Source organism: Dermochelys coriacea, chromosome 1, assembly GCF_009764565.3.
Source record: "Dermochelys coriacea isolate rDerCor1 chromosome 1, rDerCor1.pri.v4, whole genome shotgun sequence".
NCBI lineage: Eukaryota > Metazoa > Chordata > Testudines > Dermochelyidae > Dermochelys > Dermochelys coriacea.
Window position 1 is genome coordinate 91992911 of NC_050068.2, and position 10556 is coordinate 92003466.

Below are 10556 nucleotides of genomic sequence, written 5' to 3' on the forward strand. Positions count from 1 at the left end.
TAAGTTTCTTCAGCATGGTGTGTTTTAATGAATTATTATACATGACACAATTTGTTTTGTAGAAGATACTTTCTTTTCTTTTCAATTGATTTGTGTTTGCTCCTTTTTAGTGGAGTTTGCACTTTACTGGTAGAGCTCTTCCAAAGTGGTGAATTTGTTCCCCAACTTTGCTTTGAATAATTTTGCACCTCTGAATTTATGGATTTTTCATAGAATAGCAAGTGAAAATGCAAAGTATCACCTCCATTCATAATCTCATGTTCATCAAATTTCTGGTTCTTATTGATATGTTCTTAATTTTTTCCAATTCCACTTTCTATTTTCTAAACCTGATACAAGGGCAGGTCTGCACTCAAAAGTCAAGTCGATCCAGCTATGTTACTCAGGGGGTGTGAAAAATCCACAACCCTGAGCAAGGCAGTTAAGTCGACCTAACCCCCAGTGTAGACAGCGCTAGTTGAAAACAAAAATTCTTCTGTCAACCTAACTACTGCCTCTTGTGATGCCTATGGGAAAACTTCTCCCGTTTCTGTAGTGAGTGTCTACACTGAAGTGTTACAGTGGTGCAAGTAAAGAGCTACAGCTGTGCCATTGTAACATTTCAAGTGTAGACAAGTGTATTTGGTTAGTTTGTTCAAATGGTAAACATTGAATCTAATTTCTTTCAGATTACCAGAATAGATTTCACATTCTATTTAGCAAGACAACAGCATATCAGTCTTGCATATTTCCTGTTCCAACAACTATTACTGAGGAAATTATCCGGGTTTTGATAACATATCATTTTGCTTACTGGTTGGTTCAGACACATAGGGACAGTGTATATTTTAGACCTGCTATCTTATAAGTACTAAATGTTTTCTGCCTTTTCTTATAACAGTTTGTAACAAAATTCTGTGTCATGTTACATTGCATTGCAGTGCATCATTAATATGATATGACATGGTTTAATGAAGCATGATGCAATATAAAGGAATGATTCATCAAGCCTAGAGATGGAAACATAAAAATAGAAACTTTGAGTTAAAGATTTGAGAAAAATACACCAAATATCCTTACTTAGACATCTTGTGGAAGTGCTTCCTAAACAACTTGAAGCTAATATGCATATCAATAGAAATTACATGATTGTCAGAACTTGCTAATAGTTCTATTGTAAAGTATAATAATTAAATGGAACAAATGTAAATTAGGTGGAAGTATCATTCTAATCAGACTTGGAGATAAAGTTAACATGAAAATGATAAAACTAAGAATGTACAATTAATAGAATTGTTCAACTTTGCAAGGCTTGGTTTATGATGAATTTTGAGAATTGAATCTTGTAGATTTATTTCACGGAGGACTGGTGCATGGAGTGGAATACTTGGATGCTTAGCCAACTGGACTCAATTCCCAACAACTAGTCCATCACTAGCTGAGACTGTCAAATTCGCTGAAAGCAGTCTGGTGGTTTCACGGTGTGCTCAAATAGAAGAGTTATGATAACATCATCTAATTTGTTTTCAATTGTGACTTGTTCTAGTATATTTTCCTCAGGTAAGGTAAGCCCATGTGTCTATATAAATAGTATGGATCTCATCACTGTTGAATCTGACCAGTCATCATTCATCTGCAATTCCCCGACCACAGTATTATAAATTATATGGATTTTTAAGCTCAGTGTACTATATAGTAAAAATATAAATATACTGAGGGACATATGCCACTCTGAGTCCACAACAGAATGCTTATAGTTGTCAATGAGACTTGATCATTCTGATCAAGGTCAGTATTTAGCTCTTTGTTTGTAGTGTCAGTATGAATTACAAAACGTTTCCAGGGTCTTGTTTTATTACTGTCTTTTTGTTATAACTAAGCCTCCAGCCATATCTCTGCATTTCCACACTGCACTTTCCATTCTCCTTATACAAAGTATAAGTAAGGCTGACTTCATTTACAGTGCCATAACTCCATTCATCTTTATGGAATTACACAGGAGGGATCACAGGCCTCAAACCCAGAGTGCAGCTCCCACACAGCAGCTCACTGAGATCCCCTGAAAAGGGGATTAAAAGTTGTACTCACAAAGAACTCCACTCACAAAGCTCCTGATTGGGGGGGAGTCCAGCTCCACCTATTGGCTGGGACACCCTACTTAAATTGAAAAACCACAGGAAGTTGTCTGAGTGACTAGGTGTATGTGGCCTATTTGCCAGCCTCCTGAGTCCTGCCTCCCAGCCTGTTCTTCCCATCCTTATCCCAGATTCCTGTCTGTTCCTGGTTCCTGCCTACTTGCCTCTCTGCACATCCTTGTGCCTACACCCCACCCTTGGTTTGATTCGTGGCTCTGGTTCTAGGCTACTGATTCTAATCATTAGACCTGACTGCCCACACCCTGGTGCCTCATTGTCACTGGTGTATTTGAAGTGAACATATGGTCCAAAGAGTAGAACTCCTCAGTGTTTTACAGGACTGACAACACAAAACCTATTCTCCTCTCTGAAGTGGAGGTCTATTTACAATCAATAAGGCTATGAGTCGCTCGCAGAAGTCATGGAATTCATGATATTAGGTGACCACCATGACTTTAGCCCAGGGTCATGGGGCTCAGGCTGTCAGCCTCACACCATGGTGCTGCTGTGATTTATTATTTATTGCCCACGTCCTGTCTATGACTTTTATTATAAATCCACATGACAACATCATAATTTTATTTATCAATAGCAGCATTAAGAAGGTATTTCACCATTAGAAAAAATGTACATGTACAGCAAATGTTATTTTAGTCATTACATTAAACTTACCTCAAAAAGTATCTCTACCACCTGAAAGTAAGAAGCATTTCTGCTGCCGTAGCTAAAAATACTTGTTTATTCAATTATATCTCTTTTTATGAAGAAGTTGTTTGGCCATATATTGAATAACCCTGAACAGCATGTGTATATATTAGAATACTATCACCATAAAACATCTTGTGTAACTTTTCAAAATATCAGAATGCCATCTTGCTGCAGATGGTATGGGAAATGGTTTCATGATTAAGTTCAGACTTGGCAAACACTTATTAGCAAATTTGGTTTTGGAACATTTCTTAGAGAACTGAGAAAGGAAAACTGTAGCGGCAAAGTCAAGGACAGAGCTCCCAAGTACACAGGAAACATCTTTATAATAAGAAATATTGCAAATTAAAGGAACTATATATGATTTGGGGAGATATTGCTGAAACAGGAGGATTCAAAGCCATATTGTTTGCTGCATATTGCAACATGTGACATTAATGTGCTGAATTAATTTCATGCTCAGTTTATCTTGGGTCTTACCTTGTGACCATAATGTTGAAATCATTGATTCACTGGTTTTAGTATCATTGGCACAAGGACTGGATTCTTAGTTGTGGTTGAGAAGTACTCTGCACTGGGGTGGGGAGAGATTTCATTTATGAACACCCAGTTCTAGGGTGACCACATACTAATCCAACCCCTGGCATAAATTAGAGCAACCTGAGGGTACTCTAATTTACTGCAGTTGCCAATGGCCTGAAAGACTCATGAAAACAGCTGTGGATTGATATATCCCAGACATAACCTTTTGGTTCTGTCATAGCCTTTGTGCTAGATGCTTGGGTTGGGGAGATCAGGCAGCTACTATAAAGGATCTGCACTACCAAAGATTTCCCCTAAACAAGGTGAATCTGGATCCACTGTCTATAGATCAGCTTTATATCACTGAAGTAATACAAACCTAGTCTCATTGTGTGACCCAATGGCTAAATAGCATGAAAATATGTTTATTGCAAACTAAGAGAGCCTCCTGCATTATATTCATATAAATATCAATCATCATCAGACCTACTCAATTACTTTTAGCAAAGCTTTACCTGTTTTCTAAGATTTATCAGAGCAGAGAAAAGATATTTTGAAAGGTAACTAATATTAGGATGTTTAAAAAGTTTGGAAAAATATATATATTAGACCAAATGGATCCCTGCACAATTCTATTGAGGTAAAATTTGTTAAAAATAAATATTATGTTGTCTGGATTTCATAATCTCTTGATGTTCACTGAATCTGAAGGATAACTTCTAAACACTGATGCCCTATTCCCAGACCCCCAGAAATATTAGTAATAGAGAACTATAAATAGTCGCTAGGAAGAAATAACTGAAAATAAAATTTTCAATAAGGGATTTTGTTCTCCTTTGCAAACCTGTTGGGATTTGGAGGGCTGTCTCCCCACCTCAAACTAAAGTATCTGAAGATGGTACTTGGGAACTGTGTGGTCACTTTCTTCTCCTTCTTCCCTCAGGGTTTAGTTTATATATTTGGTGATTATAGCCCAAATACCTATACCTGGGAAACAGGTAGTGTCATTAAGGGCCAGTAATGATAAAGGCAGGTTAGCTTATTAAGGCAACCACTCCTAATACTGTCTCATAGAATCATAGAACAATAGAGCTGGAAGATACCTCAGGAGGTCATCTAGTCCAACTCTCTGCTAAAAGCAAGACCAAGCCAAACTAAATCATCCCAGCAAGGGATTTGTCAAGCCTGACCTTAAAAACCTCTAATGATGGAGTTTCCGCCACCTTCCTAAGTAACCTATTCCAATGCTTCACCACACTCCTAGTGAAATAGTTTTTCCTAGTATCAAACTTAGACCTCCCTCACTGCAACTTGAAACCATAGCTCCTTGTTCTGTCATGTGCCATCACTGAGAACAGCCAACCTCCATCCTCTTTGGAACCCCCCTTCAGGTAGTTGAAGGTGCTGTTAAATTCCGCCCCCCCATACACACACTCTTCTCTTCTGCAGTCTAAATAAGCCCAGTCCCCTCAGCCTCTCCTCATAAGTCATGTGCCCCAGTCCCCTAATCATTTCCGTCGCCCTCCGCTGGACTGTCTCCAATTTGTCCACATCCTTTCTGTCATGGAGAGCCCCAAACTGGACACAATACTCCAGATGTGGCCTCACCAGTGCCAAATAGAAGGGAATACTTCCCTCTATCTGCTGGCAATGCTCCTTCTAATGGAGCCCAATATTCCATTAGCCTTTTTGGCAACAAGGGCATACTGTTGACTCATATCCAGCTTCTCATCCACTGTAATCCCTAGGTCCTTTTCTCTGAAAGTGCCACTTAGCCAGTTGGTTCCTAGCCTGTAGCAGTGCATGGGATTCTTCCATCGTAAGTGCAGGACTCTGCACTTGTCCTTGTTGAACCGTGTCAGATTTTTTTTAGCCCAATCCTACAATTTGTCTAGGTCACTTTGGACGGTATCCCTACCCTCCAGCATATCTACCTTTCCCTTCAGCTTAGTGTCACCCTTGAACTTGCTGAGGGTGAAGTCCATCCCATCATGCAGATCATTAATGAAGATGTTGAACAAAACCGGCCCCAGGACAGACCCCCTGGGGCACTCCGCTTGATACCAGCTGCCAACTAGACATCAAGCTGTCGATCACTACCCATTGAGCCCAATGATCTAGCTAGCTTTCTATACCCTTTATAATCCATTCATCCAATCCATACTTCTTTAACTTGCTGGCAAGAATACTGTGGGATACCATATCAAAAACTTTGCTAAAGTCAAGATATGTCATGGCCACCTCTTTCCCCATATCCACAGAGCCAGTTATATCATCATAGAAGGCAATCAGGTTGGTCAGGCATGATTTGCCCTTGGTGAAAACATGCTAACTGTTCCTGATCACCTTCCTCTCCTCCAAGTGCTTCAAAATGGATTCCTTGAGGACTTGCTCCATGAATTCTCTGGGGACTGAGGTGATGCTGACTCGTCTGTAGTTCCCCGGATTCTCCTTCTTCCCTTTTTAAAGATGGGCACTATGTTTTCCTTTTTCAAATTGTCTGAGACCTCCCCAATCACCATGAGTTTTCAAAGATAATGGCCAATGGCTCTGTAATCACATCAGCCAACTCCCTCAGCATCCTCGGATGCATTAGATCTGGACCCATGGTCTTGTGCATGTCCAGCTTTTCTAAATAGTCCTTAACCTGTTCTTTCACCACTGAGGGCTGCTCACTCCTCCCCACACTGTGCTGCAGCAGTCTGGGAGCTGACCTTGTCTGCAAAGACCGAGATGAAAAAAGCATTGAGTACTTCAGTTTTTTTCACATCATCTGTCTCTAGGTTTCATTCAGTAAGAGTCCCACACTTTCCCTGACCTTCTTCTTGTTGCTAATATACCCATAGAAACCCTTCCTGTTACCCTCCACATCCCTTGTGAGCTGCAACTCTAATTGTGCTTTGGCCTTCCTGACTACACCCTGGCATGCTTGAGCTGTATTTTTATACTCCTCCCTAGTCATCTGACCAAGTTTCCACATCTTATAAGCTTCCTTTTTGTGTTTAAGCTCAACAAAGACTTTGCTGTTAAGCCAAGATGGTTGCCTGCCATATTTGCTATTCTTTCTGCACATTGGGATTGTTTATTCTTACGCCCTCAATAAGGCTTCTTTAAAATACAGCCAGCTCAACTGGACTCCTTTCCAACTCATATTAGCCTCCCGGGGATCCTGCCCATCAGTTCCCTGAGGGAGTCAAACTCTGCTTTTCTGAAGTCCAGTGTCCATATTCTGCTGCTCTCCCTTTTTCCTTTTGTCAGGATCCTGGACTCGACCATCTCATGGTCACTGCTGCCTAGGTTGCGACCTATTTCTACTTCCCCTACCAATTCTTCCCTGTTTGTGAGCAGCAGGTCAAGAGGAGCATGACCCCTAGTTGGTTCCTCCTGCACTTGTACCAGGAAGTTGTCCCCAACACTGTCCAAAAACTTCCTGGATTGTCTGTGTATAGCTGTATTGCTCTCCCAGGAGATGTCAGAGAGATTGAAGTCCCCCATGAGAACCAAGGCCTGTGACTGGAAACTTCAGTTAGTTGTCCGAAGAAAGCTTCATCTACCTCATCCTCCTCGTCTGGTGGTCTATTGCAGACACCCACTATGACATCACCCTTGTTGCTCTCGCCTCTAAACTTAACCCAAAGACTCTCAACAGGCTTTTCTCCAGTTTCATACTGGAGCTCTGAGCAATCATACTACTCTCTTACATACAGTAAAAATTCTCTAACTTTCCTCCCCTGTCTGTCCTTCCTGAACAGTTTATTCCCATCCATGACAATGCTCCAGTCATTTGAGTTACTCCATCAAGTCTCTGTTATTCCAATCACATCATAGTTCCTTGACTGTGCCAGGACTTCCAATGCTTCTTGCATTCATGTACAAGCACCTAAGATAATTAGCTGATTGTCCTACTTTGTCGGTATAAATCAGGAGGCCTTCCCCGTTGCACCCTCTACCTTGTGTTTCCTCCCAGTATTCCACTTCCCCACTTACCTCAGGGCTTAGGTCTCAATCCCCCATAGAACCTAGTTTAAAGCCCTCCTCACTCTCTCAGAATTGGTTATTCAAATGTAATGCTCTGATAACTTCTGGATTGTATTTTGGTTGGTGTGTATTCTGGTTCTATTTATCCAAATGGGGGGGGAAGAGCAGAATCAATAAAGGAAGTGTTAGATTTTACCTAAATGACTGTTCAGATCTTTTTTTCAGAGTAGCAGCTGTGTTAGTCTGTATTTGCAAAAAGAAAAGGAGTACTTGTGACACATTAACAAATTTATTTGAACATAAGCTTTCGTGAGCCACAGTTCACTTCATCGGATACATTCAGTGGAAAATGCAGCAGGGAGATTTATATATACAGAGAACATGAAACAATGGGTGTTACCATAGGCAATGTAAGAAGAGTGATCACTTAAGATGAGCTATTACCAGCAGGAGAACGGGTGGGGGGGTGGAGAAAGAAAACCTTTTGTAGTGATACCCAAGATGGGCCATTTCCAGCAGTTGACAAGAACGTCTGAGGAACAGTGGGGGGAGGGGAGAGGCAGGGGGGAATAACATGGGGAAATAGTTTTATTTTGTGTAATGACCCATCCACTTCCAGTCTCTATTCAAGCCTAAGTTAATTGTATTCAATTTGCAAATTAATTCCAATTCAGCAGTCTCTCGTTGGAGTCTGTTTTTGAAGTTTTTTTGTTGAAGAATAGCCACTCTTAGGTCTGTAATCGAGTGATCAGAGAGACTGAATTGTTTTCCGACTAGTTTTTGAATGTTATAATTCTTGACGTCTGATTTGTGTCCATTTATTCTTTTACGTAGAGATTGTCCAGTTTGACCAATGTACATGGCAGAGGGGATTGCTGGCACATGATGGCATATATCACATTGGTAGATGCGCAGGTGAAATAAGCCTCTGATAGTGTGGCTGATGTGATTAGGCCCTATGATGGTGTCCTCTGAATAGATATGTGGACACAGTTGGCAACGGGCTTTGTTGCAAGGATAGGTTCCTGGGTTGGTGGTTCTGTTGTGTAGTTGTGGTTGCTGATGAGTATTTGCTTCAGGTTGGGGGGCTGTCTGTAAGCAAGGACTGGCCTGTCTCCCAAGATCTGTGAGAGTGATGGGTCGTCCTTCAGGATAGTTTGTAGATTCTTGATGATGCATTGGAGAGGTTTTAGTTGGGGTCTGAAGGTGATGGCTAGTGGCGTTCTGTTATTTACTTTGTGGGCCTGTCCTGTAGTAGGTGACTTCTGGGTACTCTTCTGGCTCTGTCAATCTGTCAGTCTGTCAATTACGGTGCTAATAAGTGATGGTCACAAAAACACCACCCTATACCGGAAACCTACTGACCGCTATTCTAACCTACATGCCTCCAGCTTTCACCCAGACATCACACGATCCATTGTCTACAGCCAAGCTCTACAATACAACCGCATTTCCTTCAACCCCTCAGACAGAGACAAACACCTACTAGATCTCTATCAATCATTCTTACAAGTACAATATCCACCTGCTGAAGTGAAGAAACAGATTGACAGAGCCAGAAGAGTACCCAGAAGTCACTTACTTCAGGATAGGCCCAACAAAGAAAATAAAAGAACGCCACTAGCCATCACCTTCAGCCCCTTTTCTTTTTGTTCAGATCCTACTTCAGGATGTCTTTTCTGATGTTGTTCTCCCACTCCATCATTCCACCTAATTCCTTCTTTACTGTGCCATCCAGAAACTCTCCCAGTGTTACCTATGTGAAAGTTAATGACCATTAGAAGACCTCAATGACGGTAGGTTTTAGCAAGAATTTACTTTTAAACATAGGGTCAGACTCTCGTCTGAACAAATGTAGATATATACTGAGTAGGTTACTGCAATTTTTGCTATTATAATGAAAGGACAAATCTGTCCCACTGGTTTTAAGCCATGGAGAAAGATTATGCTTGAATATATACAATGGCTAATATTTAATTTTCATTTGATTTGTATTTAGATCTATACTTGGAAATGCACTTATTTCAGGAAAAAAATAAGAGGAAAAGAATGTTTAGTGTGTTTTCCGTTGGATACTCAGTACAAGCAGAAAAAACAGAGTTCAACTGAGATACAACTTTGAGAAAGAATATCCAGTCTTGTCTGTGCATACTAAAGGTTAGGGTCACAGTGTTGCAGTGCTGTCCAAGATTATGCTGTACTATAATATGAAGCAGTTCATCAAGAGAATACCGCTAGTTGTTTTCCTACAGCGTCGACAGAAAAGCCCACTCTGTAAGGCCTGAGTCTGAAAGAGCTGCAGACAAGGTTTTTAAAGGCATGTAATAGATGTAGTCCGAATTTTTCAGACAACTGATTCAACAAAATCAGAATGTGTTGTGTAACATATCTGTCATGATGTCTGGTATGACTCACAACCAGCAGTGCCTACCTCAGGGCAGGCCATCAAAAATAGGGCAGACACCCCAAACTGATGATATGTTCTATCATAAAATTTCACAACCCAATAACAATGTGAACTCTTGGATCACCATAACAGTCTTACCGATGAAGTGAGTCTTACCGATGAAGTGATGCATCCGATGAAGTAGGCTGTAGCTCACGAAAGCTTATGCTCAAATAAATTTGTTAGTCTCTAAGGTGCCACAAGTCCTCCTTTTCTTTTTTCGGATACAGACTAACACAGCTGCTACTCTGAAACCAGTCTTACCATGGAATTTCAGACAGTCACCTTAGGCACTCCAGTCTGTCTTGCCACCCAAGCAAGTGGGACTTAGTGACAAATGGTCACTGTCATAAATATAAAGGGAAGGATAACAACCTTCCTGTATACAGTACTGTCAAATCTCTCTTGTCCAGGGGCACAAAATCCTTTTACCTGTAAAGGGTTAAGAAGCTCAGTTAACCTGACTGGCACCTGACCAAAAGGACCAATAAGGGAACAAGATACTTTCAAATCTGGCTGGGGGTGGGGCGGGGAGGTTTTGGTCTGTCTGTTCTGAGTGCTTGCTGGACACAGATCAAGGAAGCAAGCCATCTAACTCCATTAGAATCAGTAAGTACTAGCAAGGGAATGTGTTAGCTTATTTTTGTTTTGGCTTGTGAGTTTCTCTGTGCTGAGAGGAAGGTGTATTCCTAGTTTTCTTTTTGTAACTTTAAAGTTTGGCCCAGAGGGAAATCCTCTGTGTTTCTGAATCTCTTGTTAGCCTGTAAAGTTATTTTCCATCCTGATTT

The 10556-nt window shown here is 40.9% G+C and overlaps 1 long non-coding RNA gene across 1 annotated transcript; it reads left to right on the forward strand.

Annotated features, from left to right (window-relative positions):
• Positions 1–539: 539 nt before the first annotated feature.
• Positions 540–9434, forward strand: LOC122457655. The gene is made up of 3 exons (XR_006277308.1): positions 540–552; positions 4740–4745; positions 9193–9434. It is a non-coding gene; the product is annotated as an uncharacterized LOC122457655 (long non-coding RNA).
• The last annotated feature ends 1122 nt before the right edge of the window (positions 9435–10556 follow it).